Raw genomic sequence first — 19025 nt, 5'->3', positions numbered from 1 at the left:
ATTTTGACTGAGAGACGAGGACATGTACGAGAGCCTATGGCGAGGAACCGAACCGTACAACATGCCAAACAGCATCCAAGAAACTTCTTTAAATGAAAAACCAACGCTGTTTGTACGAACTGTATGAACAAGAACTATGAACACAGCAGGATTGACAGCACAGAGGCGGGCGTCCAGTGTCCCCTAGAGGATTCAGAGAAATGGATTTATCGGTAAGTACCAAAATCCTCTTTTCTCTTTCATCCACTAGGGGACACTGGAGTTCCATCTTAGACATTAGGGGACGTCCCAAAGTTATCTCCCAGGGAGGGAGTGCTGTCTGTTGCCTGCAAAACCAAACGTCCGAACTTAGTATCTGCGGACGCAAAGGTATCGAACTTATAAAATTTTGCGAATGTGTGGGCTGAGGACCACGTCGCCGCTCTGCAAAGTTGAGTAGTGGAAACCCCTCTGGCAGCCGCCCAGGAGGCACCCACTGATCTAGTGGTATGCGCACTCGTCCGTAAGGGAACCTGTTTACCACTGGAAATATAAGCTTGCCAAATGGCAAGTCTAATCCATCGAGCTAGAGACTGCTTAGAAGCCGGCCAACCCTTCTTTGGTCCATCATAAAGGACGAACAAATGGTCCGACTTCCGAAAGGACGATGTAACATGTACGTACACCCTTAAAGCTCGGACAACATCCAAGGACACATCCCCGTCTGCTAGACACTGGAAAGATGGGACTACAATAGGTTGGTTTACATGAAAACCCGAAACAACTTTAGGAAGGAAATCTGCTCTTGTACGGAGTTCCGCCCGATCCTCATGGAAAATCAAAAAGGGACTCTTACACGACAAGGCTCCTAACTCAGAGACCCGCCTAGCCGAAGCTAAAGCTAGTAACAACGTTACCTTCCAAGATAGATATCTTAGGTCTGTCTTTGGTAACGGCTCAAACAAAGGTGATTTCAAAAAATCTAGCACCAAATTCAAATCCCATGGTGCCGTGGGGTTACGAAAAGGGGGCTGTGTCCGTAGCACCCCCTGTAAAAAGGTTTGGACTTCTGGCAAGGATGCCAAGTGTTGTTGAAACAGAATGGACAGAGCCGACACCTGAACCTTCAAAGATCCCAACCGCAGGCCTAAGGTTAGGCCTGCTTGAAGGAAAAGTAACAGTCTAGATAAATGGAAGGTCTTCGAATCCCATCCACGTTCCTGACACCAGTCTATATTTTTCTTCCAAATTCTGTAGTAATGCCCAGCTGTAACCGGCTTTCTAGCTGCAATCATTGTAGGAAAGGCTAATCTAGGTATTCCCCTGTTTCTTAAGATCCGGGTTTCAACAGCCACGCCGTCAAACGCAATCTGTTCAGATCTGGGTGAAGAAACGGTCCCTGAGACAGTAGGTCCTCTCTCTGGGGTAACCGCCACGGAACTTCTGACAGCAACCCTTGTAGGTCCGAGTACCAACTCCTGCGTGGCCAATCCGGTGCGATTAGAATCGCAAACACTCGTTCTCGTTTCAACCTTTTCAGTATTTTTGGTATGAGTGGAAAGGGTGGAAAGACGTACACCCTTTCGTAATCCCAAGGAAGCGTCAACGCATCTACTCCTTCTGCTGCAGTATCCCTTGTCCTGGTACATATCTGGGCAGTTGATGGTTCTGTCTCGACGCCATGAGGTCGATCTGCGGAAGGCCCCATCTACTCACTATCATCTTGAAGATCCGTGGATGAAGACACCACTCTCCCGGATGCATGTCCTGGCGGCTGAGATAATCTGCTTCCCAGTTTTCTACACCTGGAATGAATACTGCCGAGAGGATGACATTTCGTCTATCCGCCCACAACAGGATCTTTGTTGATTCCCTCAACGCCATCCTGCTCTTTGTTCCTCCTTGACGGTTTATGTAAGCCGTTGTCGTGACATTGTCCGACTGTATCCGCACATACTGACCTATGACCAGCTCTTCGGCCAAGAGGAGTGCATTGTAAACTGCTCGTAGCTCGAGAATGTTTATGGGTAATCTGCTCTCCTGAGGTGTCCACCTTCCTTGAAATTGATGGTCGTCCAGGACGGCCCCCCAACCTCTGAGACTGGCGTCTGTTGTCAGAATCCTCCAATCCCAAATGCCGAATCTCTTCCCTGCTGCGAGGTTCTTGTGCACCAACCACCATGTCAGGGAGACACGTACCTGTGGTTGCAGTCGGATTCTCCGATGAAGCAGCCAATGCGACCCTGCTCCTTGATCGATGAGATTCATCTGAAATGGTCGGGAATAAAGTCTGCCGTACTGGATAGCTTCGAATGACGCGACCATCTTCCCAAGAAGTTGTACACAGAGATGTAGAGAAACCGTCGGCGTCCCTAGTACCTGAGTCACCAACTTCTGTATGTCCTGAATCTTGGATTCCGGCAGAAAAAATCTCAATTTCACCGTGTCCAATATAAGACCTAGGAACTGAATCCGTTGCATTGGAATGAGGTTGGATTTCTTGAAATTCACTATCCATCCGTGTTGAATCAGAAATTGGTAAGATGTGTAAGCATCCTTTATCAGTTTCTCCTGAGAAGAGGCCTTGATTAGAAGATCGTCTAGGTACGGTATTATTGTGACTCCCCGTTACCTTAATTCTGCTACCATGACCGCCATGATCTTTGTGAAGATCCTTGGGGCTGAGGATAGGCCGAACGGTAGAGCTCTGAATTGATAATGATCCCTCCCCAGTGCAAACCTTAAGTAAGCTTGGTGGGGGGACCAAATTGGGATATGAGGGTACGCATCCTTTATGTCCATGGATATCATGAACTCTTTGTGTTCCAACCCTGCAATGACCGACTGTATTGATTCCATCTTGAATCTGTAAACTCTTAGAAATTGATTTAAAACTTTTAAATTGAGAATCGGTCTGACTGTTCCGTCTGGTTTTGGCACGACAAAAAGACTGGAATAGAATCCCGTTCCTTTCTGAGAGGTAGGGACTGCAATAATGACCTCTGACTGTAGCAATTTTTGAATTGCCGTAAGCAAAGCCTCTGCTTTCTGAGGGCACCGAGGCAAACCAGTCGTAAAAAACTGACTGTGAGGTCTTTCTTGAAAATCCATCTTGTACCCTTGAGAAATTATGTTGTTTATCCAGATTTCTGGAGAGGTGTTGGCCCATGAATCCTGAAACCCCTCCAGTCGTGCGCCCACCAGGGGGGACCCTAGGTGAGCTGGAAGACCGTCATGCCACTGTTTTTTCAGCAGGTTTATTTTGTTTTCTGGTCGTTGCCTGTGGGCGGCCTCTGCCCCCATGTGCTGATCCACCGAAACCTCTTCCTCGGGCTCGAAAGGATTGAGCTCTGAAAGAATTAAACATTGGTCCCGAGTAACCTCTCTTGACCTGTGGAGTGGTTCTCGTATAAGGAGTCGGGAGGAAAGTGGACTTCCCTGCCGTAGCCTGGGCAATCCACTTGTCCAATTCTGGACCGAAAAGTGTTTCACCCGCAAATGGAATGGCTTCCACTGCCTTCTATGTGTCAGAATCTCCTTGCCATTCTCTAAGCCATAAAATTCGCCTTGCTGATATGGCCGATGCTGAGATGCGCGATGCAATTCTACTAGTATCTTTAGATGCCTGACATAGGTATGAAGCTGATTCTCGAATGTGTTCCGCCAGTTGAGTAATCTCTTCCAGGCTATTTTCCTCTTCAATAGCCTGTATAATACGGCTGGCCCATGCTCCCATGGCCTTGTTAACCCAAGCACAAATGAGGGTAGGCCTCTGTGCTGCACCTGCTGCTACGAAAATCGACTTTAAAGCTGTGTCAACTTTACGGTCTGAGACATCCTTTAAAGTCGTTACATTAGGTATCGGTAAGATTGTCTTCTTTGATAACCTACCTAGGGAAGCATCTACTACCGGTGGGTTTTCCCATTTATCCATTACACCCTTAGGTAAAGGATACGTTACTTGAAACCATTTTGGAAATTGAAAGCGTTTATCAGGTTGTTTCCAGGCCTCCTCCATTTGAGTCTGGAGAGACTTAGGGATGGGAAACACTGCTGAACGCGGTTTTTGGGATTCGAATAAATCAAATTCCTCAGGTTCTTTAACCTCCTCTCCTTTGAAATCTAGGATATCCTTAACTGCATCAATCAAGGAATCAATACCTGAGATCGCTGAATCTTCTTCTGTAGAATCAACGTCCAAGTTAGATTCAACTAACTCACCTTCCTCCGTATCCATAATGAGGCCCTCCTCTTCCTCCATTAACTGAGCAATAGGAAGGGGCCTTTTAACTGCCTTGCGCACATTCGTCTCTGGTTGTGCGGGTGGCGTTAATTTGATGAGAAAATCTTCCATCGTCTTTGAGATTCCCGCAGCCCACTCTGATTGTTGTTTGCGTGATTCCGCCATTTCTTTGGCTATTTTGTCTGTAAGAACATCCTCCCATGACCTAGACGGAGCACTGCTCCCAGGTTGTGCGTCCCTGTCTAAGCAGGAGTCGCACACCCCGGAGCTGCCAACTCTCGTGCTCTTCTTGTTACACTTCGTACATACGTAATAGGTTTTGGATGTCTTGGTTGCTGCCTTAGACATGATTAGTTCTTTATCTGACAATTTTAACCAGTGCTTTCACCCTTTATTCAGGAAGAGAAAGGCTGTAATATATGACGGGAGTGAAGTGTTTGGAACCGGCTGTAGTAATCTCTGTCTTAAAAGGGGTATTAAAAAAAAAAACACCACAAGAGAAATAATAAAAAATAAATAAAAAAAAATTAAAATAATAAAATTATGAAACACCAGCCGGTTAGCAGCCCTCACAGACCCAGCTGTCAATCATCTACGATGATAGGGTTGTCCACGCACTCCCAGTATTTTCTTCAGGATCTTTAAATAGAAGTCCCTTGAAAATATAAATAATAAAAAGAATTACTTTTCAGGAGATCCTCTATTCTAACATACCACCAGCAGAGGGAGTTTATCTAAACTATATTTCAGTGGATAAGGAATAAGAGGGGGAGGGTCCTGCCCCTCAAATTGGCGCCTGTATGTTCTTAAAAAATGGCCGCCCCTAAATTTTATCATTAAACTGTTTCTTTACTAAGTTTCAGCAAAATCTTATAAATATATATACACATAACCCTCTTAAACCTATTTAGCCTTGACACCGGAGCTCCGTTACCCCCGCGGCCCGTGTTACCGCCAGGTCCTGTGCGCGCGTAAACCAGGAGCTCTGTAATAGTCAGGCTGCCGATTGGCGCGCGTCTCCCCGCCGCTCGAGCTCCACACTGCTCGAGCGGTGCATGTCTCCTCGCCGCTCGAGCTACACAACTGCTCGGGCGGCGCGTGTCTCCCCTCCGCTTGAGCTCCCAACTGCTCGGGCGGCGCCTGTCTCCCCGCCGCTCGAGCTCCGCAACTGCTCGAGCGGCGCGCATCTCCACCACATTATAAGCTGTGCGATCCGCTCAGCCGCGCTACAGGCCAAATGATTATTAACCTCATTATACTCTAAACGGGACCCTCTAACTATTGGAATATTCTTAGTTATGAGGGGTTTTTAGTTAAATATGAGGTGTATATACTAGGCCCTATTACAAACAGTACTCACTGTTCTTATAAAGAGGATCTCCTGATGAGAGATGCCGATCCCTTCAGAAGGGATCTTTGTCTCTCAGATACACCTCAGCTTTGTCCCCCTTTTCTTAGGTTGACGCAGCCTGCTTTTCTCTGTAAAAAAATAGATTTTAGTCAGGAGCTATCTGCTCCTACGTGCTGCACCTCCAGCACAATTTTCAAAACTGAGGCATGAGGGGCGTGAAGGGGGAGGAGCCGGCTGTGAAGACAATGCAAATTTTTTAGATTGTGCCACACCTCCGGTTGCAGACTTCACGCCCCTAATGTCTAAGATGGAACTCCAGTGTCCCCTAGTGGATGAAAGAGAAAGTCTAGTTACGGCTCTGCCAGCTGCAGTTGGGTTAAAGGTTTAAAGTTTTTCCAAAAAAACAGGTATCCAAGTATTTAACACCTTTCAAACTGTCTCTAGAGTATTTAACTGTTACCAAAAGAGATGGGGACACAGACACTTTCATAAGAGGACTAGTTACCGGCCCATCAAAGTGTCAGCGCCCATGGCTGTGCACGCCCAAATGGAGCAACACTAGAATTGCTCTTTTGGGGGCACCATCTAGTGGATGTCGGCACACCAAACACTTGAATTCCTCCCATAGAGGTGAGGAGCAGCGTGATAGAGGAGCAGGGTGATAGATTTAAACAACTGTGCAAACGAGAAGCATATTGGATATATGTACTGGGAACCCTAACAACTGGGGGGCTTAATGATACAGTTGAGCTGAATAATGTCTAGGGACTTAAGTATTTTGGGTACATACTGATGTATAACCAAATATGTGAAGTTCATCTGCCCCTACCAATATTCTACTTATTTTGAAAAAAATTGGGATATTTCTTGTTTCCTCATCCTTTCCTTTCGTACAATTTAGGATTTCCCCCCTTTTTATTCTCTACTGTTATAAGATATAATATTGTTGCCTCCAGGGAATGTGGTATGCTATAACTTAGGTTTGTGTCTATGATGTCTTGGGAGGTATATTTGTGAGGTTGGAGAATAGAGAACTCTGGACTGCCCTTAGGTTTATATTTCTTTTTCCCCTCTCCTGATTCCTTTACATACAGTACATGTATGCATGTGTATAAATTTAAAATCATATATGTGTATGTGTATGGGTTTGAACAATCATAGAAGAAGAGATATAGGTGGAGAGGAGGTTAATTGATGAATTATATATTTTTAAATTGAACTATATGACTTATGTTGGAAGTAGCTAATAAGGATTATATTGGGAACACCCCAGATATATAAAGTATAAGATCTGTATTTGGAACAAAAATGGTAAACTATAACAATGATATATGTTTTTTGGATATTATCTCTCTGTTGATATATAAGTACGCATACAAAAAAAATGTATGTACGTAGGGCTATATGTATGTGTATATATATATATATGTATATATGTATGCATGTATATACATATGTATGCATTTTTTCCATTTTTCCTCTTTACAAAACGGAATGAGAATTAGCGATACACCGGATTGTCGACTGTATTTATTTTTTCCTAATATCTTTATATGCGTCTATGTGTCGGCACATGTATATAATGTATGGCTCTTAATCTATGATTTAAGATATTGATGTTGGCGCCTATACATGGATGCATAAATGTATAAACCAATGCTCGCAATGGTAATGTGTTTTATTAAATATTATTATTATATTTTTTATTGAATAGTATAACTAAAATTTATATAACTGTGTCTCGGTGTCATAAATCCAAAACTGTCGAATTATGCAGAGTAGTAATTAGTTACAATAAAGACATAATGATGCTAAATATGGACTGCATTTAGAAATTATGTGGAACGCATAATGTATCCATCTGAGGAGGATGTAATTGACGTCTCAACATGAGAACGAGGCTTGGAAAGCGGACATATGACTAATAGACGTCATTTGTAATCATTGCGCATGCGGTCTGGCTCGAAATGAGGCTTGGAGAGCAGACGCAGGGCACATGAAGCGGGAATGTACCACTATTTAAATGCGGGCACAGAGACTCATGTTCTCATCATCTCTGAAGAAGCCGCCGATGCGCTGTAGGCGGAGAAACGCGTAAGTCATTACTTTGGTGTGGTACCGGCTATCTCTATACGGCACGTGTACATTAACAGCCCCTGAATTGGACACTCCAGATATGGCACCGTGTAAGGTTTAAAAGCACCAGGAGCCGGGAGAAGTTTTCAGCTGTCTATTTAAAGGACTTGCCAATCAGGTGATAACAAAGCTGTCCATGATAAGCTATGTAGCACTGCAGTTTTTTGCAAAGCAAATGCATCAAAATTGCCAAATAACATACTAACACAGCTTGATTAACACTTGCTTCAATATCAGTGCACTGAGCTTTGCTGTTTGCAACAACTTTAACAATTCTATGAGCCTTACTAACATCGGGACTAATGCACTTATGAATTTGGATACAATTGTCCACTGAAAAGTTGCCATATTGACGTTTTAATTATATATATGTGGTTATGCAAGTTTATTATCTTTTTATATAGACAAATGTGTAGTATAATTCAATACTGGCCGGTATTGTGATTTTTATTTTTATTTTTATTTTATAAATGTTTGTATAAATAAATTATACACGATTCTATGGAAGCGCTGTCTTTGTTTTTGTAGTGAGGAGCAGCGTTAGCCTTTTTTATGTAGGATTTAAAAATTCTTGCAAACTTTAGGAGTTACACAGAGATGAATGGGCAAAATATCCAACACCAGGATTTTATAGCAAAGTCTGTTTGCAACCCTCCCACAGAATCTTGATGGGATTATCAATCTATAAAACAAGCATAACCACCTCAGATATGTATAGCAACAGTTTATGGATTTTGCAACGTGTCCTACTGACAACTATACCGGTATGGTAGATAGTCTACATCTAGCAATCAATATCCATCAGTGGATCTAAGGACTGTTTTTTGTCATCTTTCAAGACTGTAAAAAAAACCTCACTTCTTGCAGGACTTCATAGTCCTGCAAAATAAACCAGCAGCAGTGGGTAGGTGATCCTGAGGATGGCCCATCACATCTGCTGTGATGCTTCGAAAAGGGGCAACTCGGTGAGGGTGACACTGGGCTGCCCAATCACTGTGATCAGCAGTGTTTGGGACTCTGGGGTCAGAACCACAGCTACCATGAGCTGCAGCTGCCAGGTGGTGGGTGATGCTGTTTGCCACAGTGATTAGGATACTGAGGTCAGATCTGAGCCTATTATTATTATTATTATCCTTTATTTATATGGCACCACAAGGGTTCCACAGCGCCCAATTACAGAGTACATAAACAAAACAGGAAAACAGCAACTTACAGTTGAAGATAATATAGGACAAGTACAGGGTAAATAAACATAGCTACATCAGCAGATAACACTGAAATAAGTATAGGTGGCAGAAGACTGCTGGAGTTGATGCAGTTGAAGATTATTAAAGTAGAGAAAGGATAAGCACATGAGGGCAGAGGGCTCTACACAGCTTACATTCTAAAGGTGAGGGGTAGACAGACCGGGGTGACGCAGACTGGGTACATAGAGATCGTGGAACAGAGGGTTAGGATGAGATTTGGCTGGGTTTGGTGAAGAAGTGGGTCTTGAGAGCCCGTTTAATGTTTTGTAGAGAGGTGGAGAGTCTGAGGGGGAGAGGTACTGTAGCCATGGTTGTACTGCCCCACAGTTGTGTTTAAAGAGGAATGCACTACTGCGTGTACTGCAGTCTTCCTGTTCACCAGGGAGGGTTTATGTCCTATCCCAAGATGGTAGCCAAGAACTCTAACTGAGCATGTGCAGGGGCCATCTTGTCTTCTTTACTGTGAAGAGTGACATCGTGTGAGACAGAAGCTCCTGCTTAGCTCCAGTTAGAGACCTTACACCTTGAGAAGTTTTACTTGATGTACTGTAGAAATGTGTCGGTATCACACATAGCATGGATATCTTCTTTTGCTGCCTACATATTGACCTATATATGCTGTATTGTACCAATTTGCTTGTACAACTTCTCTGTTAGGCAGATTTTCCCCAATTGTATTTTAAGATGTAGTAATGTTTATTAAAAGGAAATTATGATTGTAAAAATGCATTGCATGAAATAATTTTTAAAGCAGTAATGAGCATGGATTTCTCGTATTTATTCCACATGATATTTCCTGACCCATCACTGATTGAGAGGTGATTGCACCAATTGGATGTCTTTTGATGATTTGTGATGCAAGCACATTTGTAAGAGGAATCGCTGAAATAATAGAAGGTCTATTGTTTTGCCTTTTTTTTCTCCTACTATTGGAATTCTGGAATCTTATCCTCTGTCTTTGTGGAGGTAACAATTTCAACTTCCCAAGGGCTTTTGTGTGCAGTGTCACAGTTGGTGTTACTATCCTAACCAATTTCAATAGGGTGGTCTTCAGTATGCCGACTGACGGGATCCCGGCGCACAGTATACCGGCGCCGGGATCCCGACAGCCGGCATACCGACACTTATTCTCCCTGGTGGGGGTCCACGACCCCCACGAGGGAGAATAAAATAGTGTGGCGCGTGTAGTGCGCCACCGTGCCCGTAGCGTGGCGAGCGCAGCGAGCCCGCAAGGGGCTCATTTGCGCTCGCCACACTGTCGGTAAGCCGGGGGTGGGGCTCCCGGCGCCGGTATGCTGGTCGCCGGGAGCTCGACCGCCGGCATATCGTAGTGAACCCTTTCAATATTACTGTACATGGTGGTTCATGATCTCCTTTTTTCTTTTTTCTTACCATTTAGTACACTGGGAAGATTAAATTTTTTTAGAGATAAACAAAAGAAAGCGCCAAAGACTTTTTACACAAATGTCAATTAGAGGTATGGTTAATACCTGATACAGAATAAAGCTGTCACAGCATCCCTGTACTGCTACCCGTTTGGAGCATACACTCAGTGGCTGATGAGCTGTAAAACCCCCCACTCCACTCAAGCTCTGCTCTATCACCAGTGTACATGTAACAGTGAGTACGGCTGTAACTGTTATTTATCAATAAACCAACACTACTGGTTAAGTAACTGGTTCATCCCCTGGTGTATGCCTATATTACTTTCCAATACCAACACCTGCAAATACATAATTTCCAACAGGTTATGGGAACAGGCACACAAAGTTTAAGTGCACAAGCTCCAGGCTACTAGGAAGCACAGAGAAGCATACAGATGTCATCTTAAGCACCTGTGTATTTGTATTGCAGACTGCCATAGAACACAGAGTGGAGACAGCAGGGGTGTATATAGGGGTCTGAGCACCCCTGGCAAAGTTTGGGACTGGCGCCCTCCTCACATTTGAAATAGAAAAAGGGGCATGGTCTCGTGGGGACACAATAGTGCTCCAAATTCAAATTATACCACACAGTAGTGCCTCTTACATTACACGGCATAGTAGTGTCCCTTTACACATTACACTACAAAGAAGTGTCTCTTATTAATGTTATGCCACACAACAGTACCCATTATACACACTAGATAGAGCCCCTTATTCATGTTGTGCTGCACGTTAGTATACCTTATACATAATATGCCACACAGTAAAAGTGCCTCTTACATACTATGCCCACACAGTAGTAGTGCCCCTTACACATTATGCCCATATAGTAGTAGTGCCCCTTACACATTATACCCACACAGTAGTAGTGCCCCTTACACATTATGCCCACACAGTAGTAGTGCCCCTTACACATTATGCCCACACAGTAGTAGTACCACTGACACATTATCCCCACACAGTAGTAGTGCCACTTACACCTTATGGCCCAAATGTATTAATCCTTAACAAGAGATAAAGTGGAGATGGATAAAGAGTGATAAATGACCAGCCAATCAGCTTCCTAACTGCCATGTCACAGGCTGTGTTTGAAAAATGAATTAGGAGCTGGTTGGCTGGTCATCTATTACTCTTTATCTGTCTCCACTCTATCTCTTGTTAAGACTTAATACATTTGGGCCCATGGAGGTAATTCTGAGTTGATCGCAGCAGCAAGTTTGTTAGCAATTGGGCAAAACCATGTGCACTGCAGGGGGGGCAGATATAACATTTGCAGAGAGAGTTAGATTTGGGTGGGTTATTTAGTTTCTGTGCAGGGTAAATACTGGCTGCTTTATTTTTACACTGCAATTTAGATTTCAGTTTGAACACACCCCACCCAAATCTAACTCTCTCTGCACATGTTATATCTGTCCCCCCGCAGTGCACATGGTTTTGCCCAACTGCTAACAAATTTGCTACTGCGATCAACTCAGAATTAGGCCCCATGTCCATTCTGTGTGTTATGGGGAGAGATCGTACTTATTGACGCCCCTAGATCTACCACTGCTTCCCATACACTGCATGACACCCCTCCTCAAGTGCTGCTCCTCATACACTGCATGACACCCATCCTCACACTCTGCTTTGAATACACTGCATGACACCCCTCCTCACGTGCTGCTCTCCATGCACTGCATGACACCCCTCCTCACACACTTCTCATAGGGATGTAGTTATGTGACCAGCGGTCAGGAGTCACAATACCAACGGCTACATCCCGACCCCTCTAAATCCTGACAGTCGGCTAACAGGGACTATTCCCACTCGACACCTATAGAGTGGGAATAGAACCTGTGGGAGCACAACTCGCCACAGAAACAGCAGCGTAGTGAGCACAGCGAGCCCGCAAGGGGCTTTGTTGCAATCGCCCCCCTTGCCGGCATTCTAGTGCCGGGATCCCGCAGTCGGTATGCGGACAGCCAGGATCCCCAGCGCCAGTCAACCATACCCAACCCCTTCTTATATACTGCATGACACTCCTCCTCACACACTTCTCCTCATATACTGCATGACACCCCTCCTCACACACTTCTCCTGATATACTGCATAACACCAATCCTCACACACTTCTCCTCATATATTGCATGACACCAATCCTCACACACTTCTCCTCATATACTGCATGACACCCCTCCTCACACACTTCTCCTGATATACTGCATAACACCAATCCTCACACACTTCTCCTCATATATTGCATGACACCAATCCTCACACACTTCTCCTCATATACTGCATGACACCAATCCTCACACACTTCTCATATACTGCATGACACCCCTCCTCACACACTTCTCCTCATATACTGCATGACACCAATCCTCACACACTTCTCCTCATATACTGCATGACACCCCTCCTCACACACTTCTCCTCATATATTGCATGACACCAATCCTCACACACTTCTCCTCATATACTGCATGACACCAATCCTCACACACTTCTCCTCATATATTGCATGACACCAATCCTCACACACTTCTCCTCATATACTGCATGACACCAATCCTCACACACTTCTCATATACTGCATGACACCCCTCCTCACACACTTCTCCTCATATACTGCATGACACCAATCCTCACACACTTCTCCTCATATACTGCATGACACCAATCCTCACACACTTCTCATATACTGCATGACACCCCTCCTCACACACTTCTCCTCATATACTGCATGACACCAATCCTCACACACTTCTCCTCATATACTGCATGACACCCCTCCTCACACACTTCTCCTCATATACTGCATGACACCAATCCTCGCACACCTCTCCTCATATACTGCATGACACCAATCCTCACACACTTCTCCTCATATACTGCATAACACCAATCCTCGCACACTTCTCGCATATACTGCATGACACCTCTCCTTACACACTTCTCCTCATATACTGCATGACACCCCTCTTCACACACTTCTCCTCATATACTGCATGACACCAATCCTCACACACTTCTCCTCATATACTGCATGACACCTCTCCTCACACATTTCTCCTCATATACTGCATGACACCCCTCTTCACACACTTCTCCTCATACACTGCATGACACCAATCCTCACACACTTCTCCTCATATACTGCATGACACCCCTCCTCACGCACTACTCCCCAAGCACTGCATAACACCCCTCCTCACACACTTCTCATATACTTTTTGACACCCCTCCTCATATACCTCTACTCATATGCTGCATGACACCCCTCCTCACGCGTTACTCCCCATGCACTGCATAACACCCCTCCTCATAGACTGCTCACCATACACTGCATGACAGCCCTCCTAACACGCTGCTCCCCCATACAGTGCACTCACTCCCAGAACAAGTTACAGTAGGTGAATCAGGAAGCAGTGGGATGAGGGAGCCATGTGTCTAGTACTCACTGCCGGGGTCTCTAACAGAACAAACATCACACAGTGCACACACTCTAGTGCCATTGCCAGCCACTAACTCCCGACACACATTGCGCATGCGCAGCACCACTCCACCCAATCACCGGGTCCATGCGGCTCCTTTTCTTTCAGCAGTGAGCAGCGTTGTGTGTTCCGGGGAGGGGGTTTCCTGATAGAGGGATCGGGGACTGGCTCATAGAGCCCCCATGCCGCCCCCTCAATGGTGGGGGCACTACCCGGCGAAGTCCCTCTTGGCCAGGGTATAGATTAAGAGCATCTTAATCTACACCCTGGCCAAGGGGGACTTCGCCGGGTAGTGCCCCCACCATCCGTCGCCCCTGGCAAGTGCCATCCTGGCCAAGGGGTAGATACGCCACTGGGAGACAGCACAGATTGTTTCCAGTTCAGTCAGTCGCACAAAAGCTTTTCAGTAGTACACCAAAGCTATGCAGAAAACAGAGTAAAGACAGTACAGAGTGTTTCCAGTGCAGTGTAACAACACTGAAGTTGTTTAGTGTACACAGGCTGCATAGTTATGTCTGTAGGAAGCATGAATACAGGAGCTACACCCATAATGGGATTTATCAAGTAAAAAGGCGCAAGAATGATACAACCTTGAAGTTTGCTATGGAAATTAAGCATGAGAAGTTGTGAGAGGTCACTGTAGAACCAGATGCAGATTCAAACCCAGATGATATAGAGAGAGACATGGGTACCTTAGGCTTTAGTGTAGAGCAACATGTGTATTCTGTAATACATTGGAAGATACCAAAGACATGTGGACAACACTACAGGCAGCATACCAAGATGGGGGTTGTATGAAGTAAATAAATGTAAGACTTGTATTGAACAACACAAATTTAAGTGAATAGTATTACTGCAGTATGAGTAGTTATATAGACAATATGATGTCTGTTTCTCAGTAACTAACATTTGTTGGAGTGCAAATAGATTATGAAGCGATCGCTGCAGCATTGCTGCAAAACTTGATCTCTGAGTTTGACAAGCAGACACACAGCAAAATTAATCACAGACACGGTTAGAGCAAAGTCATTACAGTTTCAAGAACGTGTTCTCTGTGAGTCAAATGCTGAGACTACTGCATACAAAAAGTGAAAAATTCAGAAAGTTCAAGTGCTACAACTGTCACCAGATGGGTCACAAAGCATTTCAATGTAAGCAAAATAATATGAATCCTGTGCAAAGCAAGAAATGAAATGGCAATGATGACTTAGCCACAGAAAAGATTGCTGGAATAACGATTCATGTGCAACAAGGCATTTCAGCTGCAATGGGGAGTGGTTCATCACGTTAACCAAATGTTACCCTATCACAGCCTAAGGGATTAGCAACCAAGTGCTTACAGCTACAAAGGTTGGAACAATTAAAGCCAGCTTGAGAGTTGGAACAAAGACAAAAGTCACAGAGAGACCCAAGTCGTGCTTAATGTACCAGAGATGGAAACAAATCTTATCACCATCTGTGTAGTAGAATAGAGAGGCCACAGAGTTCACTTTGCTAAAGAAAAGTGCATTGAGAAAAACAGAAAAGAGTGTTACGCAATGATGACAAGTGAGTCACAGGCACAGGGTCTATTTCAGATTTATATGCAAACCCAATGGTTTATGTACAGATCCGATGTTGTGGGGCCTGTGCAGGTGCAAGACCTATTCTGTGCATGTGTAGAACGGATCTTATGATATCACTCACAGCTCCCTGTCAACCGCAGCATGACCGCTTTTGGGGAGCGGAACGGGGACACAATCTGGCAGTATTCTTCAGACTGAGGCATGTCATCCCCATTTTGAAGGTTTGATGCAGGGCTGGCCAAACCAGTCCTCGAGATCTACCAACAGTTCATGTTTTCCAGGCCTCCTGGAGATTTGTAGAATTGTCAGTTAGGAATGAATGCAGCACATCTTAATTAGTAATGACTACACCTGTGCACCAGCTAGGTGGTCTGGAAAATGTGAACTGTTGGTAGATCTCGAGGACTGATTTGGCCAGCTCTGGTTTGATGCATTCATGGTCTGCGCATTCTGATGCAGACTTATTGAACCCAGGTGCTTCAGGCTAACCGGTGCCTAAAAACATTATAACAGCCTCAGCTGCAAACATAACAACATCCTCAACCACAGCCCTTGAATCTCGCAAATACATACAGAAGGTGTCTATCTGCTTCAGATGCCACCTGCTGCATTTTAATTTTAATTACACGGAACTGCACAGCCACTTCCTTGTGGCTGTACAGTTCCATCCAAATATGAATTGACATCACAAGAATGACACACATGTACTTCGTCAGAGAGACATCTGAAGTATCAAAGAAGATTGAAGACTACAAGAGACTTGTAGAAAATTAAATAGGTCACATAGTCAAAACCCTGAGATCTGATAATGGTGGACTGTATCTCAACAGAGAGGTGGAACAATTCTTAAGAAAATTAGGAATAGAGCATTCGCCTACCATTGTCTATACTCCTGAGCAAAACGGTGTCAGTGAGTGGTATGTATACTAAAAGAACACTGGCCTAGACAAGCAGTTCTGTGCCTACAAATACTTTAAAGGATATACCACCTATTGAAGCCTGGACAAAGTGAAAAGTTTTTGTAAGCACTACCTGTGTTCATATAGCAAAAGTAAGAAGACACAAGCTGGATTCAGAATCAGTAAAGTGCTTCATGCTTGACTATTGCCATGTAAGCAAAGGCTATAAAATAATTCCAAATGCCAAAAAGTCAAGTCTAGAGATGTTGGGCCTAATTCAGATGTAGTTGTTATTGTTGCTGCTGTTGCTATCTTTTGCAGTATGCAATTGTGATTACATGCTAATATGGGCAGAAGTTAACCTGAGCTTAAGGACGCTCAATGCTATCGCATCATTTCTATCCAACAGCGTATAATTGCTGATACATCAGTACCATCGTTGCAAATAGGGTCATGTTGCAGAGTCTCTGTAGACATGCCAGCTAAGCTGCTCTCCCAGGACGCAGAGGGCTCTCCAGTAGTAAGATCGCAACTGCTAATTTTTGAATGCCCAGAAAACGCTGTCTGAAAGGCCATGACACACCTGCATTTGGCCAACTATTTCCCGTTACTATTCCCAAATGCTGTCTTCCTGTCACTTACTCAATTCCTCATTGAGACCACTATAGCAATTCAATCACTGCGCATACACACTGCGGCTCATACGCATGTGCATTAAGAAAACATCATCAATTTGCGTCTGCATCTGAATCAGGTCCGTTATCTTCAAAGAAACAACACAAGTTGAAGAAAAGTTGGAAGCTGATATGCAGAGCAAGTGTATGCCACTGGACTTACCAGCAGCTAATTACATATTTATCTGTCAGAGACTATAAGCGTGGAAGTTCAACCACAGAGGAGAGAAAATTTCTCAAACCACCTAAGAGCTATGATGAAGAATTTGTGAACATTGCAGTCAGCGAGCCTTAAGATACCCAGAAACCAAATATAAAGTCTTACTGGTGTGAATAAAAATCCAAGAAAGCCATAGAGACTTTACAAGACTTTGCAAGATTTAAAAACCACAAGTGTAAATAGCATTAAGAATTGTGATAGTGACAGCAGTCCCAAGTTCATGTGTCAAGAGACTGTTGTTATGGCCCATACTATCAGCAATGTATCTTCCTTGAGGGTCAAGCTAAAGTCACCTAACAGTAGCATTACAGCCAATCAGCGCTTTTGTCTCACATTGTAATAGACACTGTAAAAGAAGTGGTAGATCCACTAGAATTGGTCCTTTGCACCTAGCATGCAGTGACAGACTGGGACAGTTCATTACAATGGAGTTGACCAAGAAGAATAGTAGATGCAGATTAGTAATAGAGCTTCTGATACACAGCATTGGTGCGCAGCAGAGAGTCACTCAGTGGCAGGTATGACTGTCACTAGTGGCCGCTCTTACACGTGTGTATATTGCGCCGTATGAGGCTGCAACAGCCGGGTAGAGCAGGCACACTAAAAATAGCTTCTACTCAACTGTGTCACCAACGCTGCTGACCTCCGTCTCCTATTGGCTCATGATGTCAGACCAGCACTGCTGCAGCAGTGAGTGAGAGCAGCTGTTAAGTGCTGCACAATCTCACTCCCAGCCGGGGACTGGACTGGCCTGTGTCTGAGCAGCTGTAGGAAAGAGTCAAAGAACCACTGCTATTACACGATGATACCAGCTAATAGCCTAATATACTGTATGTGGGGTCAGTTGCGTAAATTCATCCCAGTTGCCCGGAGGCAAGGTAAATTTTGTGCCCCCCTTACAAAAAATGATTAGTATTTTAACTGACTCCTTTTATACCCGCGACTACATCACTGACCCCTCTATACCCGCCACTACATCACTGACCCCTCTATACCCGTCACTACATCACTGACCCCTCTATACCCTATACTACCTCACTGACCCCTCTATACCCGTCACTACATCACTGAGCCCTCTATACCCTACACTACATCACTGACCCCTCTATAGCCCTCACTACATCACTGACCCCTCTATACCTGACACTACATCACTGACCCTTCCATACCCTGCACTACATCACTGACCCCTCTATACCCTACACTACATCACTGACCCGTCTAAACCCTACACTACATCACTGACCCCTCTATACATGTCATTACATCACTGACCCCTCTATACCCATTACTACATCACTGACTCCTCTATACCTTACACTAAATCACTGACACCTCTATACCCTACACTAAATCACTGACCCCTCTATACCCACCACTACATCACTGACCCCTCTATTCCCTACACTAAATCACTGACCCCTCAATACCCTACAATACAACACTGAACCCTCTATACCCTCCACTACATCACTGACCTCTCTATACCCTACACTAAATCACTGACCGCTCAATACCCGCCACTACATACATCACTGACCCCTCAATACCTGCCACTACATCACTGACTCTTCTATACCCTACACTACATCACTGACCCCTCTATACCCGCCACTACATTACTGACCCCTCCATATCCCACACTACATCACTGACCCCTCTATACTACACCCTACACTAAACTATTGACCCATTTATATCCTAAACTAAATTACTGACCCCTCTGCACTCTAAACTACATTACTGGCTCCATTGTACTCTAACCTACATTACAGACCCCTGTATACCCTACACAATATTACTGTGCCCAC

This window comes from Pseudophryne corroboree, chromosome 1 (genome assembly GCF_028390025.1).
Source record: "Pseudophryne corroboree isolate aPseCor3 chromosome 1, aPseCor3.hap2, whole genome shotgun sequence".
NCBI classification, from domain to species: domain Eukaryota; kingdom Metazoa; phylum Chordata; class Amphibia; order Anura; family Myobatrachidae; genus Pseudophryne; species Pseudophryne corroboree.
This window is presented reverse-complemented; position numbering follows the sequence as displayed.